This window comes from Puma concolor, chromosome B4 (genome assembly GCF_028749965.1).
Source record: "Puma concolor isolate L17-30 chromosome B4, mPumCon1.1.hap2, whole genome shotgun sequence".
Taxonomy (NCBI): Eukaryota; Metazoa; Chordata; class Mammalia; order Carnivora; family Felidae; genus Puma; species Puma concolor.
Window position 1 is genome coordinate 5,815,613 of NC_141673.1, and position 22,559 is coordinate 5,838,171.

The 22,559-nt window shown below is 50.9% G+C and overlaps 1 protein-coding gene and 1 pseudogene across 1 annotated transcript in view; one reads left to right on the plus strand and one right to left on the minus strand.

Annotated features, from left to right (window-relative positions):
• Positions 1-22,559, minus strand: part of MPPED1 (metallophosphoesterase domain containing 1) — a 76,360-nt gene that overhangs the window by 28,869 nt on the left and 24,932 nt on the right. The gene's annotated exons all lie outside the window — the stretch shown is intronic.
• Positions 7,881-7,981, plus strand: LOC112863953 (U6 spliceosomal RNA; annotated as a pseudogene).

Genomic DNA, 22,559 nt, shown 5'->3' on the forward strand with positions numbered 1-22,559 from the left:
GCTAGGGGAGCCAGAACCAAGGCTCTGGAACAGCCTGACCATCCTGGAGGAGTGTGGAGAAGTCCCCTCCTCTGTTCCAGAACTGCTACCTCTGTTGTTACAGCCTGAGGCTGCATTAGCTTTCAGGTGGTCACATCATCCTGCAGCTCTTACAACCTGACCGGATAAAACGCCCAATGGCCAATCATGACAGGCTTTCTTGCGTGGCGTCAGCTCCCCCCTCTTTATCTGTGCAGTGAAGGAGGGGGGCGTTTAGGGGCTGATTAATTTGCAGGGGCTTTGTGGGTAAAAAGACGTGATGAATACAAAGTCGTCAGCACACAGAGGAAATTAATGCTCTTCCCTTTATCCCTTCCTGCTGCTGTCCCTCCTGGCAGCAAAGAAGCGGGCTGGCATGCAGGGGGGCCTCCCCGGAGCCTGACAAGGTGCCAGAGGTGCCCGAACCGCGAGAGGGAGGTGTCCTCCGGGCAGGTGTCGGGGCGGCCGTGCTGGCCTGGTGAAGAGAGGGGACAGATGGGTCCAAGTGCTTTTCCCTACTCACCTCCCCTCATCAGCCCAACAGAAGCAAAGAATCCAGTCAGCCTATCGCAAAAGCCCATCAAGCCACACACTCGCTTCCTTCCCTGGGGCCTGTTGTAACACCACCCCACGCCCTGGTCAGCTGTCCACAAGCTCTGATCCAGCAGGAGCCCTGTTCTAGACCCTGGTGAGACACCGTCGGGGACCCTCTGGGGAACAAGACTGAGTCACGAGGTCAGTCCCAGTAGGGACTAGTCCACACCGCTTAGTGGACAGAGGAGGCGACTGAAGTTCAGAGAGGGGAAGGCGACTGCCTGAGGTCACACAGCGAGACAGCGGACGGCCGGGGTTTGCACCTCGAGACTGCCAATCAGCAGCCAAACCGGCCTCTGGGGCCACGTGCCCGATAAGCTGTGGACTTTGAGAGAAGCGGAGCGTGGCCTCGAGGGGCAGGTTAGATCGGGGGCCAACCCGATCTCTGAGAAGCCCCAAGTCCTCCTGGAAACCAGCCCTATTTCCCCCGCCTCCAGGACTGTGGGACACGGTCATACCTTTATATCCTGCACAACGTTCGACCATCTTCCCCAAATGCTTCCTTTCCTCCGGGGAGATGATTTAAGACCCTGGCATTTGCTAGTCATGGGGGTAAAAAGACCCTTAGGTACGAATCAGCTGAGCACCGGCGGACGACCATCCTGGTTTAACTTTCCATTTGCCGTATATACCCAAATAGAAACGCATCCACGTACAGAAGCCACACGGAGCAAGTGCGCGCGGCGTTTGGGGCTCGCGGAGGGACACCCATCAAAACCGCCGCTTCTTGCGCTTCCAAGATTACGCTCCTTCCGAAAGGTTACGATTCTTTATCGCTAACACTTACCCATCCCGTTGAACAGAAAGTGTTGCCTCCAAACTGCGTCATCTGTTAAATTCAACAAGATATGTGCACGCTTGTCTGTAATCTATGCCATTCCCGGAGTGGCGCATTGAGCCCGGCGGAGTTTTAGTGCGCTCTAAATGCGGCAACAATCAGGAAAATGCCCACTTACGGCTTTTCCCGCCCATTCCCATCTCACCGAACACAGCAGAGGGGGATGGAATAAAGAGACGGCGTAACGATCTCTGATTGCATTTTTAGTGCATCCTTGTCAGTTCTGTGTTTAAACACTTGCCAACGTCTGGGAGACTCACGTTAGCAGGCTTCTCGGTATGGCGCCCGGTCTGGAACAACACCGGGATGGGGCAGGCTCCCCAACTCAGCTTTGAGCCCCCCGTGGGTCTCGACACAGCTCGGGCACGTTAATGCCGGTGATGGAATCACACAGCCAAGCACACACGGAGGACGCGGGCTGGCAATTCGAGGAGACGGGGAATTCTCCAGAACTGACTGGAGAGGTCTGCAGACGCGTGCCTGGGCCAGTGGCCAGAGCCGAGGCACAGGAACACACACATGGGCTGTGCCTGCAAAATTTGTTTCTTGCTGCCCTGCTGTGAGCATTTTCCGGTGCTAGGCAGTGTAACAGGCAATTTACATTCAGTGCTTCTAGACGCTCCTACCTCCCCAGGTGAGAGGCAGTAAAGCGCAGTGGTTAGGGCTGCACGCCGCAGAGCCAAAAACGCCTGAATCCCTTTTCCACCTACTGGCTGTCTGGCCTGGGGTGAAAACTCTTACTTCTTGGAGCCTCAGTATCCTCATCTATAAGAAGAATGCTTAGGATTCTTGCAACAATCACCGTAGGAAGACGTGTAAAGGTTTGTTTTCATCAGGTATAGTAAGACACGCACACATGGAAATGACGGTCATGAGTAAGGAAGTCTATACTCGCAGATCCCTAGACACAGGTGGCGTTCAGGGCCACACCCGGCCACACGGGGAAGCCAGGGCCGGTCAGGAGGCAGAGGAAGTAAAAAAGAAACCTGGACTGGAGCCTTTGTTGTGGTTTCCAAGGGAAAAGACAGGGGAAGCAGGGGAAGCAAGTTTAGGATTGGCGAGTGTGAACAATTCTGGCAGGCCCTGGGGGACAGGGGCTGCCCCTAGGGTGACTGGTCAGGGGATAGGGGGCTGAGAGCATGAGGGCCTATAAAGGAGGCAGTGGGGGGTGGGCAGGGGCTGTGGGTTGGTTGGTTTGTATATGAAAGGCACGCTCAGGGGTGCCTGGGGGGCTCAGTCGATTAAGCGTCCAATTTCAGCTCAGGTCATGATCTCACAGTTTGTGGGTTTGAGCCCCACGTCGGGCTCTGTGCTGACAGCTCAGAGCCTGGAGCCTACTTCACATTCTGTGTCTCCCTCTCTCTCTGCCCCTCCCCTACTCATGCTCTCTCTTTCTCTCTCTCTCTCTCTCAAAAATGAATAAACATTAAAAGAAAATTTTTTAAAAAAAAGGAAAAAGAAAGGCACGCTCAAAAGTGGGTCCTTCACTATCTCTAGAATCGCTTACCTCTGGGAGGACCCTCCCTCCGGGCTCAGCAAGGCCCCAAGATGTCAAAGCATCAGAATACAGAAGATTACAGGCACATGAATACAAGCCGGATAACAGCACGACCACTGCCTTCCAGGGCCGTGAGGAGGAGCAAACACTGTGTTCTACGACGCGGTCCAGAAATGTTCGCCGGGAAGGTCAGGATGAAAAAAGGAGGCTAGGAAGGTCAGGTCACCTGCCTGGGGTCACGCTGGCAGGCCGGCCTGCCCAGAGCTGGGTGTGGAGACACCCAGGGCGGGAAGGACGCATCCCAGGACCGCAGGCGCCGCGCGGACCCTCAGGCGGACCCCAGCCTGCCCGGCCCGCGTGGTCCAGCGTTTGCGAGGGTTCTGGATCCACAACTCAGCACTGGCCCCCATAGTGAAAAGACAAATGCAATTTTTCCTCTGTTCCATCCTAACAACCAAAATGCTTAACTTCCAAACATTTGTTTTTCCTGGGAGATGTTTTAAAAACGGGAATATTCAGTCCTAAGCCTAAGTGCTTGTTGCCACTGTTACTGCACAGCACAGGTGACTTGAGACTGCAAAGGACAACCGAAGAGTTTCTTGTTTTTCCTCCCCAGAACGAGAGCGAATGCAGCCAGAAAGGTCTCACAGGAACCTCCCCGGAAGTCCCAGCCCGGAAGAACGCACTTGCACAAAGGTGTTCAGCAAACGCCCGGGCCTCAGCCGGGGACCAAGCTAGTAAGGCCTGGCGCTTGAGGCTATGGCGCCCCCTCCAGGCCAGGCCCTGTCAGTGCTCTGACCTCACCTTGTACAACACCCCCAGCCCTGCCCTGCCCTGCCCGAGCGCCCCTGGGCTGCCGAAGGCCTCCTGACATTTGTTCCTGCTGTCCCATCCACCCAGGACCCCCTCCTCGCCCTTCCTTCTGAGGCCACTCCGATCCCACTCACCCTACACAGTCAGCCCAAGTGCCGCTTCCTCCAAGAGGCCTGCCAGGAACACCCTCTTGCTCCCAACCAGAGCAGGGGGATGAGGGTTCCCCAACACCCAGGGCTCCCAGCCCTGTTCAGCCGGTGCTCTCGTATCCCCCACCAGCCTGGGCACCCTGCCGGGGACCTGCCCGGCACGGGACTAGTACAGGCAGGTAGGTCGTCACACACATTCACTGAACCCACAAGGTGTCATCATCCACGTAGGGCAGGTGACGAGGCTCAGAGGGGTCAATGGCTCACCTAAGGCCTCCCAACCAATCCTCTAAGGATGTTCTAGAAGGCTAAGCTAATTACCGCGAATGGGACTAACGGTCGTTAAGGCGCAGACCAGCCTATCACGTGGCGGCCTCCACAAGTCGTGGTGTTCACTCAACAGACGTCAGGAGTCCGTGGGCACCAAGGCCCAGGGCGGGGCCGTGGGAAGGGCCCCAGACTGGAGGCCAGGAGGCCTAGGTTCAGCCTCAGCTCTGCCTCAACCTCACCAGACCCGGGCTGAGGCCTGAGACCCCTTCTCTTCCACGATGAGGTGACGTGCAGGTCTTGAACCCTGCGAGCCCTTTCAGCTGAGACTTGCCAGGCAGGTGCGGGAGCGAGGCTGGGGTGGGAGCTCCCCAGGGGGGTGTCACAGGGTAAGACGGCAGGACCAAACGGGCACTTGCACAGCACGGGCATTTGCAAGGCCCACGTTCCTCCCCTTGCTGCTGACATCCCATGAAATCAGCAGTAAAGGAATCCAAGAGGCACAACCCTCCAAAGGTTTGGGAGTTGGAGGGACGGAGGAGTGGACTGGCCTGGCTGAGCAGACAAAACTGAAACCAAAGTCTTGGGAGGGGGTTGGGGAGAGGCGGGGAGGGGAGGGAAGGGGACCCCAGGAAGCAGACCCGGCTGTGGCCAGAGTCCCAGGCAGCTCAGGGATGCAGACCCAGGTGTGTGGTCTGACCCAGCACCCGTGGGAGCAGGTGGGGCTGGGGCTCTCTCTTAACACACGCATTCAGCCCACCCGCCCCTCCCTCCCTCCCAATCTCCACAGAAAGAGGGAGTTTAGTCTCAAGGGAAAATAAACACCTCAGAAGAATCTCATTTAGGGACCATCAGGCCCCAGGGAAGATGGACAGCAAGGTAGGGGCTGAACCAGAGGAAGACGCACCGAAAGCATAAACGTGGGGACTTTGGAGAGCCCAGGCCCCTTCCCCACTCAGCTCTCAAATTCCGGGAGCCAGGCTTGCCAAGAGGGAACCCCTCTCTGGGGAAAAAGACAGGGCATAAGGGGTTCCCCCAAAGAGATGGCCGGGTCCCCGTCACGGCAAGCCACTGCCCTGCACGCACAGCTTTCAGACGCATAAACACACAGGACCGCCAGACCTCGGAGGAAAACCTTCAGGCTGAACCCAGCTAGGACCAAAACGACCGGAGAAAAGGAAATTGGGGAAAATGGGGCTGACACAGGAGAAATGACTTAGTATATAATTAACGCCCTTGGTGAGATAATAGAAGATAGGGCACCCGTGAAATTCTACCAGGATGTTCTTCACAAAAGAAAGAAAATCTTAGCAGAGTTTCTCAAATTTGGGCACAGAGCGGGAAGATAAATTTGAGAAACTCTCCCAGAGACAGAAACAGAAAGACAGGGACCTGAGTACCAGGCGAGAAAAGATACAAAAATCAGTTGTATGAGTGGTAGAGGGAGACATCAGAGATAAAAGAGAAGCGGGAAGTTTTTAAAAATATAATAATATGAGAAAATGTCCCAGATTAAAGGACAAAGTTTGTTCCATTAAAAAGGCTGCACAAGGGGCGCCTGGGGGGCTCAGTCGGTTAAGCGTCCGACTCTGGCTCAGGCCAAGATCTCACGGTTCATGGGTTCAAGCCCTGCAGCGGGCTCTGTGCTGATAGCTTGGAGCCTGGAGCCTGCTTCAGATTCTGTGTCTTCCTCTGGCTCAAAATTTAAAAAAATAAATATTTTTTTTTTTAATTAATGTTTTTTTTATTTTTGAGAGAGAAAGAGACAGAGCATAAGCAGGGGAGGGGCAGAGAGAGAGGGAGACACGGAATCCAAAGCAAGCTCCAGGCTCCGAGCTGTCAGCCCAGAGCCCGACACGGGGCTCGAACCCACGAACGGTAAGATCATGACCTGAGCCGAAGCCGGGCGCTCAACCGACTGAGCCACCCAGGCGCCCCCAAAATTCTTTTAAGTTTAAAAGGCTGCCTGAGGGCGCCTGGGTGGCGCAGTCGGTTAAGCGTCCGACTTCAGCCAGGTCACGATCTCGCGGTCCGTGAGTTCGAGCCCCGCGTCAGGCTCTGGGCTGATGGCTCAGAGCCTGGAGCCTGTTTCCGATTCTGTGTCTCCCTCTCTCTCTGACCCTCCCCCGTTCATGCTCTGTCTCTCTCTGTCCCAAAAATAAATAAACGTTGAAAAAAAAATTAAAAAAAAAAAATAAAAGGCTGCCTGAGTACCCAGAAAAAATAAATGAGAAAATACCCACACCCAAGGCACACCGCCCAGAAACAAGACAGCTCATATCCTAAGGATGGGGTATCCCAACAAGAATGGGGTACAGGAAGCTTTTTGGAAAGTTTTTGGAGTCATGCTTTTCAAATTCTGAGGGGAAAAGGTGTGCTGCCTGCAATCCTACAGCTGGGCCAACTATCAGTTAAGACCGAGGACGGAATAAGCACTTTTTCTGACATGCAGCTTTGCCAAATTTTATGTCTGCCGCACTCCTTCTCGGAAGAGCCACGAGAGGATGCGTTCCCCCAACAAGAGGGAGTAAAGCAAGAAAAGGGAAGCCACGGGATGCTGTAGGTAGGGGCTCCAGGACAGAAGAAAGGCGGAGGGAGACTCCAGGATGATGGAAGTGTGCAGGCCCAACTGTCCAGGCCGGGGCAGCCGTCAGAGGCTCAAGGGAAAAAGAGCCTGAAAATGGCTTGGCGTGGCCCGCTCCTCAGCTGAGGGGCATTTAAAACTCGGCAGGACACGGGGATGACCCACGATGGGTACACAGGAAAACAAGCAAGAAAACAAAACAATTAACTACTTTAGGAAAGACAGTAAGTTGCACAGCAAATAGTGAACCTAAAACTGTCTTAAAATGCTATTAAAAGGACAGAAGAGGGGCGCCTCGGTGGCTCAGTTAAGTGACCGACTCTTGATTTCAGCTCAAGTCGTGATCTCACAGCTCATGAATTCAAGCCCCACGTCCAGGCCTGTGCTGATGGCGCAGAGCCTGCTTGGGATTCTCTCTCTCTCCCTCTCTCTCTGCTCTTCCCCCACTCACGTGCTCTCTCTCTCAAAATAAGTAAATAAACTTAAAAAAGGACAGAAGAGATGTGTGTATGCGGGTGGAGAGGCTATGTCTAAATCGCCATTTTTTAATTTTAAGAAATTAAAAAGTAACATCAAAAATTGAAAAAGGAGGGCGCCTGGGTGGCTCAGTGGTTAAGCGTCCGACTTCGGCTCAGGTCATGATCTCACAGTTTGTGAGTTCGAGCCCGGCATCGGGCTCTGGGCTGACAGCTCGGAGCCTGGAGCCTGCTTCGGATTCTGTCTCCCTTTCTCTCTGCCCCTCCCCCGCTCACACTCCGTCTCTGTCTCTCTCAAAACTAAATAAGCATAAATATATATATATATTAAAAAATTAAAAATAGCAATAAAAGTTGTTACTTAGAGGCACCTGGCAATAAAAGCCACCAGATCTATATGGGAAATGGAAATCGAGACTGCTGGTAGGCCTCACGGCACACTGTGACTAACTGTGTGTGCGTATTGCCTTAACACAAATACGACTTTAATTAAATAAGAAGGCAACAGGAGGCCGGGCACCCCTTGACCACTTCCTAGTTCTCCCCAGGGGCAGCCTGGCCTCTCAGTTGCTCTGCCTGTTGTTGCAGACCTAGAACCAAATCAAACCAAAACATAGTTAAGACCAACTAAAAGACAAAACAGGTGCTCGATTCGGCAGCACGTACACTAAAACTGGAACGACACGGGGAAGGTTAGCGCGGCCCCCGGGCAAGGACGACACACAAAGTCGTGAAGCCATTGTTGCGCTGTATGCTAACTAACGTGGACGTAAACGAAAAAAATAAAAAAACAAAAAGACATTAAAAAAAAAAAAACAAGACAAAACAGGCAGAAAATCTTAACTGGTTGATTCCTCTGATATTCTGAGCATCTAAGTGCTGGGATGACTCTGGCGGCAGGTTCCACAGCAGGTGATCTGGCCAAGCAGCTCCATCGCCCCCCCCCCCCCCCCCGCAGGTCAGGCAGCCATTAATGACGTCACAGCTGTCACCTGCTGAGAGCCTGAGACAAGCCCCCTCATCCCTGTTTGTCACTCACAATAACAGCCTCACAAAATGGGCACCATGTTTGACAGATCTGGAAACGGGCTCAGTGCGGTTACAAAACCACACAATTGATAAGCAGAGAAGTGAACGTCCCCCTCTCTGTCACAATCAACACGTATTACACGTGCCAGAGTTTTTTAAATCAAATATTCCTCCAAAAAAAGACTATTGCCATATATTTAAGTCCTCACAAGGTCTCTCCTGTTATGAGGAGCTCTGAATGACTTTATTTCAAATAGCACAATGCTTTGGAGAAGATCTTGTGGACACTGTAAACAGCCTTTGAGGACAATTTTAAAAAGCAGTATAGACGTTAGAACAAATTAAATGAACACAGCAAAGATGCAGGATACAAAAACCAGGTGCAAAAACTCAGTTGTCTTTCTATACACTAATAATCAATCCAAAAATAATCCCATTTGCAATAGCATCCAAAAGAACAAAATACTTAGGAATTAGCTTAACCAGAGGAAAAAGATTTGTATGTTGAAAACTACAAAGCATTTGGTGAAAGAGACTTAAGAAGTCACCAACAGATAAAAAGGCATCCCATGTTCATGAATTGGAAAGCTTCATATTGTTAAGATATCAATACTACCCAAAGCAATCTACAGACTGGATGCAATCCCTACCAAAATCTCAATGACGTTTCTTGCAGAAGTAGAAAACCCATCCTAAAATTCATATGGAATCTCAAGGGACCCTGAGTAGCCAAAATAATCTTGAAAAAGAAAAACAAAGTTGGAAGTCAAACACTTCCTGATTTCATAACTGACTAAAAAGCTACGGCGATTAAACGGTATGGTACCAACATAAATACAGACATCTATCAATGGAATAGAATAGACAGCCCAGAAATAAATCTTCACATATATGGTCAAATGATTTTCAACACACGTGCCAAGACCACTCAATCGGGGGAAACAACAGTCTTCCCAACATGTGGTTCTGGGAAAACTGGCTATCTTCATGCAAAAGAACAAAGGTGGACTCTTACCTTACACTACATACAAAAATTAACTCAAAATGCAACAAAACCCTAAAAGAGCTAAAATTACAAAATCCTCAAAAGAAAACAGGGCAATGCTTCATGACATTAGATTTGCCAATTGATTTCTTGAATACAACACCAAAAGTACAGACAACAATGGGGCGCCTGGGTGGCTCAGTCGGTTAAGCGTCCGACTTCGGCTCAGGTCACGATCTCGCGGTCCGTGAGTTCGAGCCCCGCGTCAGGCTCTGGGCTGATGGCTCAGAGCCTGGAGCCTGCTTCCGATTCTGTGTCTCCCTCTCTCTCTGCCCCTCCCCCGTTCATGCTCTGTCTCTCTCTGTCTCAAAAATAATAAAATAAACATTAAAAAAAAAAAGTACAGACAACAAGAAAAAAAATAACTTCTAAATTAAAAACTTCTGTATATCACAGGACACCATCAACAGAGTGAAAAGGCAGCCCACAAAATGGGGGGGGGAGAATATTTGCAAATTATATTTCTAAATTTTTTAATGTTTATTTATTTTTGAGAGAGAGAGAAAGAGAGGAGGGGCAAAGAGGGAGAGGGAACAGGCTCCAGGCTCTGAACTGTCAGCACAGAGCCCAACATGGGGCTTGAACTCACAAGCTGTGAGAACATGACCTGTGCCAAAGTCAGATGCTTCACCAACTGAGCCACCCAGGCACCCCACAAATTATACTTCTGATAAGGGGTTGATATCTAGAACATATAAAGAACTCTGGAACTCAACAGCAAGAAAAATGTGGGCAAAGGACTTGAAAAAAACACTTCTCCAAGGAAGACATACAAATGGCCAATGACCACATCTGTTAGGATGGCTATTACAAAATACACACATACACACACACACACACACACACACACACACACACAGAGACAACAGAAAACAACAGGACAACAGGTATGGGTGAAGATGTGGAGAAATGGGAACCATTGGGCACTGTTGGCGGGAATATAAAATGGAGCAGCCACTGTTGAAAACAGGATGGCGATTCCCTGAAAAATTAAAGATCACAGAACTAGCATACAGTTCAGCAATTCCACTTCTGGGCATATGCCCCAAAGAACTGAAATCAGGGTCTCAGAGAGATATTTGCTTACCCACGTTCGTAACAGCATTATTCACAGTAGCCAAAATGTGGAGACAACTCAAGTGTCCATTGATAGATGAACGGATAAATACAATATGGTATATCCACACCATAGAATACTGTTCAGCCTTAAAAAGGAAGGATGTTCATTCCGACACATGCGTGAACCTTGAAGACATGTTCAATGAAATAAGCCAGTCACCAAAGGGCAAACACTGTGTGATTCTACTTATATGAGGTACCTGGACTAATCGAATTCATAGAGACAGAAAGTAGAATGGTAGCTGCCTGAGGCTGGGGGAGGGAAGGGAATATGGGGATTTATCGTCTAATAGGTATGGAGTTTCAATTTTACAAAATGAGAAAGTTCTGGAAACAGATGGTGGTCATGGTTGCACAGCAGTGTGAATGTCCTTAGTGCCACTGAACTGTACATGTTCTTTAAAAAATGTTAAAATGAGGGGCGCCTGGGTGGCGCAGTTGGTTGAGCGTCCGACTTCAGCCAGGTCACGATCTCGCGGTCCGGGAGTTCGAGCCCCGCGTCAGGCTCTGGGCTGATGGCTCGGAGCCTGGAGCCTGTTTCCGATTCTGTGTCTCCCTCTCTCTCTGCCCCTCCCCCGTTCATGCTCTGTCTCTCTCTGTCCCAAAAATAAATAAACATTTAAAAAAAATTAAAAAAAAAATAAAAATAAAAAATGTTAAAATGATAAGTATTATGTATATTTTACCACAATTTTTTTTAATCTCAGAAGAAAAACACCAAGGACCCTGAATCCCAAACAACTAGAATTATGAGCAGGTAGAACCATAGGTTCTTGGGAACTCAGAATGCTAGAAATGGGGTTTTCAGAACTTTAGAACCCAATCATTCTAATCGTAGATACAAACAATTTTAGAATTTCAGAGGCCATCATGGTTTAGAGGTGAAAAGGCTAAGTGGCCATCCAGAACCTTGGCCCCCTCATCATCACCCCCTCTCCCCCCCCCCCCCACCCCGCGTCAAAAAGTCCTAGCTGAGAAGTTTTGGTACAAGAAGCCCCCGCCTTACCTGCGTAACCATTCCCAACACAGATTTCACCTAGGGTTTGACAGCCTGGATTAAAGGCATGGCTACCGGGTCAGATACCTGGTCCTTTCCAAAAGGTTCCACAGGTGCCTTCTGCTATAAACAACCCTTTTAAAGAGGGGAAAATATGGCCCAAAGCAATGTTCTTTGCTGTAGCCACTGAAATAGGTATTCGAAAATGAGGAAGACTAAAGGTTCCTATTTTTAAAGTATTTCTTCATAAGACCAAGCATTTTGAAGCTAAAAAGACATTTTGGTTGTTAAGATGCACTAAAGTAGAATCAGCCTGCCACCTCTGTTTATTCATTCTTGGATTCCACCATCCTTTTCCTTGGCCCTAATAAGTGCTGGGGACTGGGAGCAGAGACGTCCCAACACAGCCCCCTGTCCTGCCCTCCAGTGTGGGAAAGATACAGGCAAATAATTTGGGATCTGTAGTAGGGGTGATACCAAGTCATAGGGGACGATACAGCACTAAGTTTTCCTTTCCCTGACTAGGAGCAAGGGAGGGGCTCTGAAACGGTGGGTGAGAGAGATAATCATAGAAATAGGTATCACAGATGAATAGAGTAGAATGAATAGGTTCCCAGGGTAGAAGGGCATCCTAGGAAGAGCCCCTCACACAAGCAAATGCTTGGAGGTGAGAAAATCCACCTGCTAGGTGGTTGTCAATTGCTCAGAAGCCCAGGGTGGGCAGAGTGGGTAGAAGCAGGCCTGGGAGGGACAATTGGGATCACAACCACAGTGGGCCTCCCCTACGAGGCAAAATTCTGGACTTTACCCAGGACACAGCAAGGAATCAGTGAAGAGTGCTAAGCAGGAAGGGGACAGAGCTGGATCAATGAACACAAACTATTCTTTAGAACACCAATCTGACAAACGTTAGTCTGGAAAGTGACTATTTGGAGAGGTTGGGACATTACCAAAGAAAGCCCGCTTTGTCAGCTCGATGCTTCCCCTTCAGTGTCGTGGCTGTCAAACGAGCCCAGAATTAGCTCCAAACGGCCTTCGGTGAGTCTCAGATCTTCATTTGCATCGTGCACACTCAGAAAGGTGTGAAATTCGTCTTCTTCTTAAGAGAAATCAAAAAAACAAACCTATACGCTTAAAAAAAATCTTTCCTTTTAAAACAAATTTCAAAGAACTAAATCCTAACTCTTAAACATCTGATTGTAAAAAAAAAAAAAAAAAAAAAAAAAAAAAAAAAAAAAAAAAAGGCGCCATCCTTGGAGATATTAATAATAACAATTAAGGCTGCCATCAGCTTAGTATCTACTTTGTGCCAGGCACTTTAGATGCATTCATAAAATAGCTACAACAAAAATAGGAGCTGAGGAGCACTTGGGTGGCTCCGTCAGTTGAGTGTCTGACTCTTGATTTCGGCTCAGATCGTGATCCCAGGGTCATCGGATTGAGCCCTATGTGGGACTCCGTGCTGAGCGTGCAGATGCTTAAGATTCTCCCCCCTCTCCTCTCTCTCTCAAAGTAAAAAAAAAAAAAGTAGCTGAATATACGATGTGATTATCCTGTGCCAGGTCCCATGTTGAGCCCAGATCACCCCCTGCCTTACTGAGCTCTGTCAATATTCGATCCCTTTTACACAGGAGCAAACTGAGGCTCAGAGAGAAGACGTAACATGCCCATGGGAAGAATGGAGCCAGGATCCAAACCCATGGGATCTCTCTGGACCCACATGCTTAACTAAGCAGGATCCCAACTGCAATGCCTTACTCAATCCTCACAATAGCTCTACAAAGAAAGGGCATCATCCTACCTGGTACCTCACTTTTGGATGAATAATACACTGAGGCAGAAGAGTAATAACTACGTCAAGGTTGCCCAGCAGGCATGTGGCTGGTCAGGGCCAGGGAGGGGATCCGCCTGCTCCAAAGGCAGCATCCTTCCCACTGGCTCCTTTCTCATGTTAGGAATTTGATTTAATTTATAAATAATAAATATGAAGTGCCAACTGGGGGTGCTGTCTGTGGTGCTGAAGTGGAGGCACGCATGAGACCAACAAGATCCCCGCCTTTGAGTAGTGGACCCCATGCGATGTTGGCAACAAAGGAATAAACAAGTAAGTACCAGGTCAGGTGGGGATACTTGATATGAAAAAAATAAAGCCAGGCGGGCGAGCTGGACAGAAAGCATCGGGGTGGGGAAGCTGACCAAACAGGGAAGGTCTGAGAAGGTGACCTCTGAAAGCCAGGACTTGGGGCGACCTCCAGGAAACCACATCCCTGCACTGGGTCTCTGTCTCCTCATCTGCAAAGTGGGGACAACATTACAAAGAACGTGGGCTTTTTGTCGCAGGGGAGAAGTGAGCAAACAACATGAAAACACCTTTAGACTGTAGAGTGTTTTTGAACTATAAAGTGCCATCCAGAGGAAGGCATTATTGGTAAGCCCCCATGAGACTTGGAAATGAGTCTTTGTAGCAAACTGTGTTTTTCCGAATATGACACGTAGGGTGTCGGACAAATTCTCACATCCTGTCAGCAACTTAAACATGACTTTATTTGGCTGGCCCCGATGCTATAAAGTGTTACTCATGACCACGAATATCAAAACAGTCTTGAAAAGGAGTGATTTGCTAATTGAAAAGGCCAGGGTTTTCTGGATACACAGGAGAAGTTCCCATATTAAAAAAAAAAAAAAAAAAAAAAAAAAAGGTCACCTTAGGTATTAAAAAATACTACAAATTTAAGAAAGAGAACAGACCTTGAGTGAGAATCCTGATGCCACTTTTATTTGCCGTTAAGATCTTGGGCAAGCTCTTCACTTCCCTGAGCTCAGTTTCTCCATCTGTAGAGATACTAACACCTCAAGGGGCTGTCTAGCTGTGTTGTCCCATACGATGGTGATTAACCCCCCATAGCTATTTAAGTTCGAATTAATCACAATGAAATAAAACACAACAGTCAGCTTCTCGGTCGCACTAGCCACATTTCTAGTGCTCAATACCCACATGAGGCCAAGTGGCTACCATACTGGACCGCACTGGTCTAGGGCCTGACTACTCACCGCCTGGGAGCTTGTAAGAAATGTGGAATCTCCAGCCCATCCACATCTGCCAAGTTGGGACCCACATTTTACCCAGACTCGCCCTCCAGGAGCTTCTCACGCACCTGAAGTCTGAGAAGGGCTGGCTGTCAGGATTCTGTGAGAGACCCGGCAAGGAGATGCCCCATGAGAAGGGGCAGCTCTGTGATAACGACAGCAGTGGGGGCAGGGCAGTTTCCACGCCCTCTCTAAGTGGTGATCACAGTCTCCAAACGAAACCAGACACAGAGCTTCCGACAAAGTCTATGCTGAGCCCAGGTGCAGGAGGCATGCGGGGGAAGGTGCGGACAGAGAAAGGGTGGGATCTTCCAGACATTTCAGAGGTTTGTGTGCACACGGGGACAGAATATTTCATTTCTGTGCTAGCCAGGATGTTCGAGCGGTGGACTATTCCTGTTTTGGAATGAAGTCCAGCATGAAAATGACATTTTAAAAAACCCACAGGCTTATTTCACATCCAAACACATCGCTCCAAGCTGGTAGAAAAAAAGAAAAGAAGCATACCAGCAAGAAAATCTTGCCTTCTCAGCTTTTGAATGACCGAGCCGGTATTTCTCTACTAACCAACAATTCCCTCCAACGGTTCTGCAGCCTCGAACGGGCACTAAGGAGTGAAGATGCCCCGCGGGGTGAAGCGAAGGGTCATGGAGGGAAACCCAGCAAAGCCTCTGAGCCCGTGTGGTTATTAACACATCATCCTTCCTCCACACTTCCTCCAGTCTGGGAGGATCCATTGTACAGATGGGGACCTGAGACCCAGGTAAGTCCGTTACCCATGGTCCCATACCTGGCAGGCAGGTGAGCTGTGAATTAAACCTCCATGGGTCTAACTTGATCACAGGTTACCACGTCAGGCATCATGTCATAGTGTTTTCTCATTTACGTGTCTCTCCAGTAGAAATCTTGTTTGTTTTGCCATCCACTGTACCCTCAGCGTCTAGGACAACACAAGTGCCCAATACGTGTTTCTTGAGGGAGTGAATGACTGCAAACCAATGGCAAGTCAGAGCTCCAGCCTCAGACCCTTGGTTAGCCTGCCCCTTCGAGCTGGAAGGCCTGAACCCACCCTTCACCTGACCAAACGTCGCTCGGATGCCAAGGTCTCCCTCAACTCCCACTTCCTACGTGAAGCCTCCTGACCTTCCTACTTGGTTCGCGTCCCCTACCCAGCTTCCGCTTCTCCCACTCACTCACTCCCTCGGGCCCTCCGTGGCAATCCAGCCATGCCTGCCCAGTGGCCCTCAAAGGTGCCACCGGCACTGCTGACTCGAAGCTGCTGCCCCTGCCCAGAATGCTCTCCCTCACTGGCTCCCCCCGTTCGGCACTTTGCTCAAATGTCACTTCATCGGGTCCTGCCCCGACCCCTTATCCTGACTCTCCAACACACTACAGCTCTCTTTACCCATGGCCTGTCTTCTGTTTGTTCACTGCAGCATCCCCAGTGCCCAGGATCATGCCCAGCACATAACAAGTGCTCAGCAAACATACGTTGAGTAAACAATCAACTGTAAACTGGAAAAGATTATTATTAATAATCATGATGGCGAATACTTCAGGGCAGGCTTATAAACAAATTAGAAGTGAGACACCAGACAACAAAGATACATAAGGTGGCAGCAAGAGGGGACGGGGTGGGTGCGTTCCAGGGACCTTCAGGGAAGAATGCAGACATCGATTAATTTTAGATTGAGTTAAGTCAGATATGCATATTAAAAATTTATGAGCAGCCACTAAACAAATTGAAAAAGAATGTAGAATTTCCAAACCAGTAGAGGGGAAAAAAGCAAACTTCAATCAATCCCAAGCAGGGGCTGGGGCACACAATGAATGGCAGAAACGGACAGGTTTAATATAGAGGAAACACCAAACAAATATTCATTGGTATTATTCAAATACAAAAATCTTTACCAAGATCCTCCTACATAGAAATGACAGGGACACAAGTCTGGCCTTCAAGACACTCACAGCTGAGCGAGATGGATGCCCAACATGACACAGAGTGTGGATCAGTCAGAGTGGCTTGAAGATTTCCTCCTTCCAATTATCAAAGCCATTTACCAAATGCATCACCCTTTTCACTTTGGCCCTCAGGAAGCTCAGGCTCCTACTTCCAGCTCACAGGGTCCATCTAGCCCTGAGTGTTGATATTCTAGGCTCTCCTTTTGAACTACTCTAATTTCTTTCTTTTTTTAAATCTTGGCTTTTAATTTATCAGTGATGTGTTACCATTTTACTATCCTTACTGCTTCTATAAATCATCTCAAATCTTTTGGCACAAACTGGGATATAAATTAGCAAGCATAAAATCCCCCAGAATAACAAAAGGAAACGAAGGAAGAAATCTCAGAGACCCCAGGCCTTTCAGAGATGTGCTTCTATACCTTGTTTAAGCATAAATTTTTTGTTGTTGTTTTTAACTTAAGGCAGAGATTTTTAGGATGATGGTCTTGCAAAACATGTTTGAAATATACACATGCGGGGCACCTGGGTGGCTCAGTCGGTTAAGCATCCGACTTCAGTTCAGGTCATGAACCTCTTGTTCATGAGTTCGAGCCCCAAATTGGGTTCTGCAGTAACGGTACAGAGCCTGCTTGGGATTCTCTCTTCCCTCTCTCTGCCTTTTCCTCTCTCTCTCTCTCTCTCTCAAAATAAACAAATAAACATTTTAAAAAAGAATACACACACACACACACACACACACACACACACACACACACACATACACCCCAGTGGGTCTCATTCATTTCCAAAGCCATTCTGTTGCAAATAGATAATTCGCACTTAACCACACTTCTCAAGGGGGTTGGTTATATGTTAATATGAAAACACTGCAATTATGCCTAGCCAAGATCATTTGACCACAGCTAGAAATTCTAGATTCTTTCACCTTCATTAGAAGTTAATTTTCTCTGGGGCGCCTGGGTGGCGCAGTCGGTTAAGCGTCCGACTTCAGCCAGGTCACGATCTCGCGGTCCGTGAGTTCAAGCCCCGCGTCGGGCTCTGGGCTGATGGCTCAGAGCCTGGAGCCTGTTTCCGATTCTGTGTCTCCCTCTCTCTCTGCCCCTCCCCCGTTCATGCTCTGTCTCTCTCTGTCCCAAAAATAAATAAACGTTGAAAAAAAAAAAATTTTTTAAAAAAAGAAGTTAATTTTCTCTCTTTTAGCCCCTAAAACACGCTTTGGCTTTGTGAAGAATTTTTTTTTTTTGATGAGTATAAAAAATTAATTTTTTATTTTTTTTATTTTTATTTTTTTTAATTTTTTTTCAACGTTTTTTATTTATTTTGGGGACAGAGAGAGACAGAGCACGAACAGGGGAGGGGCAGAGAGAGAGGGAGACACAGAATCGGAAACAGGCTCCAGGCTCCGAGCCATCAGCCCAGAGCCCGACGCGGGGCTCGAACTCACAGACTGCAAGATCGTGACCTGGCTGAAGTCGGACGCTTAATCAACTGTGCCACCCAGGCGCCCCAAAAAATTAATTTTTTAAATGAACACCAAATTTGTGCTGCACTGTTCACCCATTTTTTAAAAATCTGGGCATCAATCTTGCCCCTGGGAAAGCACCTGGTCATCCCTCACTTTGGCCACTGTGCTATCTACAACCAAATTCCTCGGGCACCATCCAGGCTCCTGACCAGGGAGCTGCCAGAAATGGGGACCGAAGTCAAAGAAAAATTTTGCATTAAATATTCAGTCTTGGGGCGCCTGGGTGGCGCAGTCGGTTGAGCGTCCGACTTCAGCCAGGTCACGATCTCGAGGTCCGTGGGTTCGAGCCCCGCGTCGGGCTCTGGGCTGATGGCTCAGAGCCTGGAGCCTGTTTCCGATTCTGTGTCTCCCTCTCTCTCTGCCCCTCCCCTGTTCATGCTCTGTCTCTCTCTGTCCCAAAAATAAATAAACGTTGAAAAAAAAAATTTAAGTATTCAGTCTTGAGTCTTTGCAAGAATAACAGGTTTCTGGAAATGTCTGAATCGGGCCATTATATCCAACTAATGAGGAAAGGAACCAGAATCCATGTTAGATCTAGTATCCGCATTCAGTGATGATCCCTGTAAGATCTTTAAAAAAAAAAAAAAAAGGACTCTTTCTTCTTAATGTGTATTTATTTTTGAGAGAGAGAGAGAGACAGAGTCAAGCGGGGGAGGGGCAGAGAGAGGGAGACACAGAATCCGAAGGAGGCTCCAGGCTCCGAGCCGTCAGCACAGAGCCCGACGCGGGGCTTGAACTCACAAACCGAGAGATCATGACCTGAGCTGAAGTCAGACAACTGACTTCAGACAACAGCTCAACCAGCTGAGCCACTCAGGCGCCCCTGCACATTTTGATTGATGTGACCACATGATAAAATTTCTCTTTCTTTTTCTTCCTTTGCTTAACAAATACGGGTTGAGCGCCCTCCTCAGCCAGGCCTGCCGGGCTCCGTGGACACCAGGTCAGTGACCCGCCTCCCCCTCCACCCCCACCTCCCATCAGCAAACCCTGTTGATGTCATCTCCACAATGCGGCCGAACCCTGCACTTTGCACTGTGCCCTTGGCCACCCCCAGGTCCAGTCCCGGCTCCCCTCGCCTCTCAAGGACACCTGTAAATTCTCTCCTGGTGCCCCAGTAGCTGCAGCCCAGCTCACCCAGCAGCCAAAGGAGTCTTTCAAAACACTGAGTCAGACCATGTCCTTCCCCTGCCTCTGCCCCAGTGGCCACTTTAACACTTAGAATAAAACCCACGTCCTCGCCCCAGCTTCTGGTCAGCAGGACCGGGCCTCCTCCCTGGCCTCCAGGGCCACTGTGCTCAGCCCTGAGGGCCTCTGGCTACCCTCCAGGCAATTCAGAACTGGGTTCTTCTCAGCACAGGACCCTCTCGGAGGGGGCTTCCTGGACCATCTTATGTCAGATAAACCCCTGCCCCAGTCACTCTCACCTCGCCCTGTTTGCTGACCTGATTTACTGATCTAATCACCAAAATGATCTTGTCTATTTACTCTGTTTAATCTTTATAACCCATCCCTGCCTCAGGCCCCTCGGGCAGGAACCACACCCGCGGTGGACATCCCTGAACCCCCAACACCGAGCCAGCGAATGTAGTGGGCTCCTGAAACCTGTATTGAGCGGGGTGAGTGTGGACCCCTCCCCCGTGCTCCCACGGTCACAGCCCAGCAGGAGAAGCAGACCCTCGCCCAACCCACCGGGGCCCAGAGGCCAGGAGGAACATGGGCCTGGGGCACTGCTCCCCGGACAGCGCCCGCACAGCCAAGCAAGAGCACTGGGGCGGCCCTCGTTAACACATGGTCCACATGTCACATTTTATGGAGGTCGGACACTCAGCGGGGGGAAAGCGAGGTCACCCGATTGGTGCAGGGCAGAGCCAGAGGCGAGCCCCAGGAGCCCCGACTGCTGTTCTCTATCCCCTGCTCTGGTTGAAGAGGCTGCGGGTCCTGTCCACGGAGCAGGGTGAGGCCCGTCCCCGAGGAGCTGAGCTGCTTCCACCCCTGGGGATCCCGGCCACACCGGCAGAGCTCCTCGCCTGTGCCCTGTCCGCACAGTGCTGGACAGTGGGAGAGCTCTGCTGCCTGGAGAGCACGCTGCCGATGCCGGGGGCACCCAGGAAGGGTCCTGCTCCGCAGCGGGGTGCCCTGGGACCGGGGACGGTGCAGGGGCTCCGTGTACTATCTCTGCAGGGGCCGTCTCTGCAGCCTTGCACGCAAAACATGAGACGCGCCACGGTCACGGCCCAGGCGTGGCAAGCAGGTGACACGCACACAGATGAGAAATGTTTGGTGGGGAGAGGTGGGAAGGACGGAGGTCAAAAAGTTAAAGGGATAAGACAAAAGCAGGGTCTCGTGCTCACACACGCTGCCGGGGACAGAGCTGAGGGCGGCGGTTGGGGACAGCTCAGCCTTCCACGTGAAGGGCGGCTACCCCGCCAGGAAGGGCAGACCGGAGATCAGGGAACAGTCAGAACCTGGGACGTGGCTGCCGCGGGAAGGCAAGTGGTTGAGCGGTGTTGGCAGGGTTGGGGGTGGGGACCCTCCAGCCGCAAGGGGAGCCCATCTTTTCCCGCAGGCCCTAACAATCCCTGTGCCTGGGGGCACCCTGCAGCTCCTGCGTGGGGAGAGCCAGCACCCTGCGCGTTCCGGGGCCCCTCACCTCCACCTGCAGCCATCCCGCGGGCTCCTGGGCTACATCGCAAAGAGGCACAATGCTGCGGGCAGCCCACTCCTGCGGCCGAACCCCTGCAGCCCTCGGGCCTTCAACACTGTGGCAGATGAGGCGAGAACCAAAAACACCGCCGTGGAGTGATTTCCCCATTTCCCTTCCTCTCCCTTCCTCCCTCACAGACTTTAATTAAGGGTTTACTTGCAGGAGACCCAGCTCTATTTAACTAAATCCTTGGACCCCTTTTATATTGTCTTATATCTCGTTTCATGCTAGGGCCCCAGTAAAAAGTTAATTATAACTTCCAAATACTCCATTACCAGGCCCCCATCTTCCTCCCCTGCCTGATTCTGCTAAGGGTAGTGCCACTTAATTAACTGGAGCATCTTATGCTTGTCAGACGTCTCCACGCTTTATTCAACCAACACCCGCCCAGCAGCCCTCAGGGCCAGCGGGGGCGGGGCTCTGAGGACCCTCGCTGACCCGGGGCACTATCTCCACCCTCTAGGGGTTCACAGGATCCGGCAGGGGGAAGGTGAGCCTGGCTGGCCGGCCCGCCTGGGGGCCCACGGTGGCTCAGCAGGTAATATAAGCAGGTGAAGGGGGCAGGCAGACAGCAGCAAGGTCAGAATACCAGTGACAGCTGACACCGGCCTCAGAGGGAAGAGAGAGGGCACGCTGGAGGGATGCAGGCAGGTTTGGGACAGAACGAGTCTGAAATTCTGGTGGACAGCCAGGAGGAAGTGTCTTCTGAGAAGAGTGAACAATACACCAGCTGGATCTCAAAGGGAAAGCTAAGTGTGGAAAGACGGGGCGGGTGTCTGGGCAGCAGCAGGAGCTGGGGGCCTGAGTGACTGTCATCTGGAAAGAACCAAGGCTTCAGCGGGCAGGGGCAAAACAAGGAACAAAAGGAGACGGGCATGGGGTGGTGCGGAGAGGACGGTGGTGTGGAGACTGCTGCGGGAGAACCCAAGTTAGATGGGCGGTGTCCAGCCCGGGCGGTGGGGGCAGGGGGGAGGGTGGAGAAGCCAGGAGGGGAGGGGAGGGGAGGGGAGGGAACAACTGGCCTGTGGCCTCCGGGGCCCATGCAGGGGTCTGAGGCCACCAAAGCTAGGGGGTGGGAGTGAGGGCTGCAGAGGCCAGGGCTGAGGAGGCCAGCCTGGCACCTGCTGGTCACAGAGAGCGAGCCTGGTGACCCTATGAGTCAGTCCTTCAAGGCACGGCCGCCAATGGAAGCCGGCAGCCTGGTGCTCACGCCTGGGGCGGGATGCGTGTGGTGTCGAGACCCCGGGTCAGCAGCAGCCTCGGCAGCCAGCATCTTGGGAGGTGGGTGCTGCTGGGGCTCAGCGTCTCCTCCTGCTCTCGACACCCCTGGCCTCCAAGGGGGACCCCAGACAGCCACCTGAAATACCAGGCCCTCCTTGGTTGGGTCCAGATCCCTGCTGGCCTCAGCTCCTGGCCTCATCGTGCAGACCCCAACTCAGCCTCCACCCCTCGGTCTTCTCAGACCCACACCAAGTTCCAAGTTGCAACAGCCACAGCTCACACCCTCCTGCAGACCGCCCTGCCCTCCCCAGAGCCCCCACTTACGGCTGCTCCCACCCAACGACAGTCAGCTGTGCACGGCCCTGCTGGGGACACAGTGACCGGCTCACAGCACATCAGTGTGCCGCCCACTCGTCCATCCCGAGCCCACAGCCTCTGGCCGCCCCCCCACCCCCACCCCCACCCCGGGCCAAGTGCTGCCTGGTGCTGGGAATGAGGCTCAGCCCTGCCCTCCAGGCGCTGATGGCCTAGGTGGGAAACAGGGGCATGAAGCCACAGATAATGCCCTGCCACCACCAGGATCTGAACGGGGAGCTCTGGGTGCAGAGGGAAGAGAGGCCAACGCTG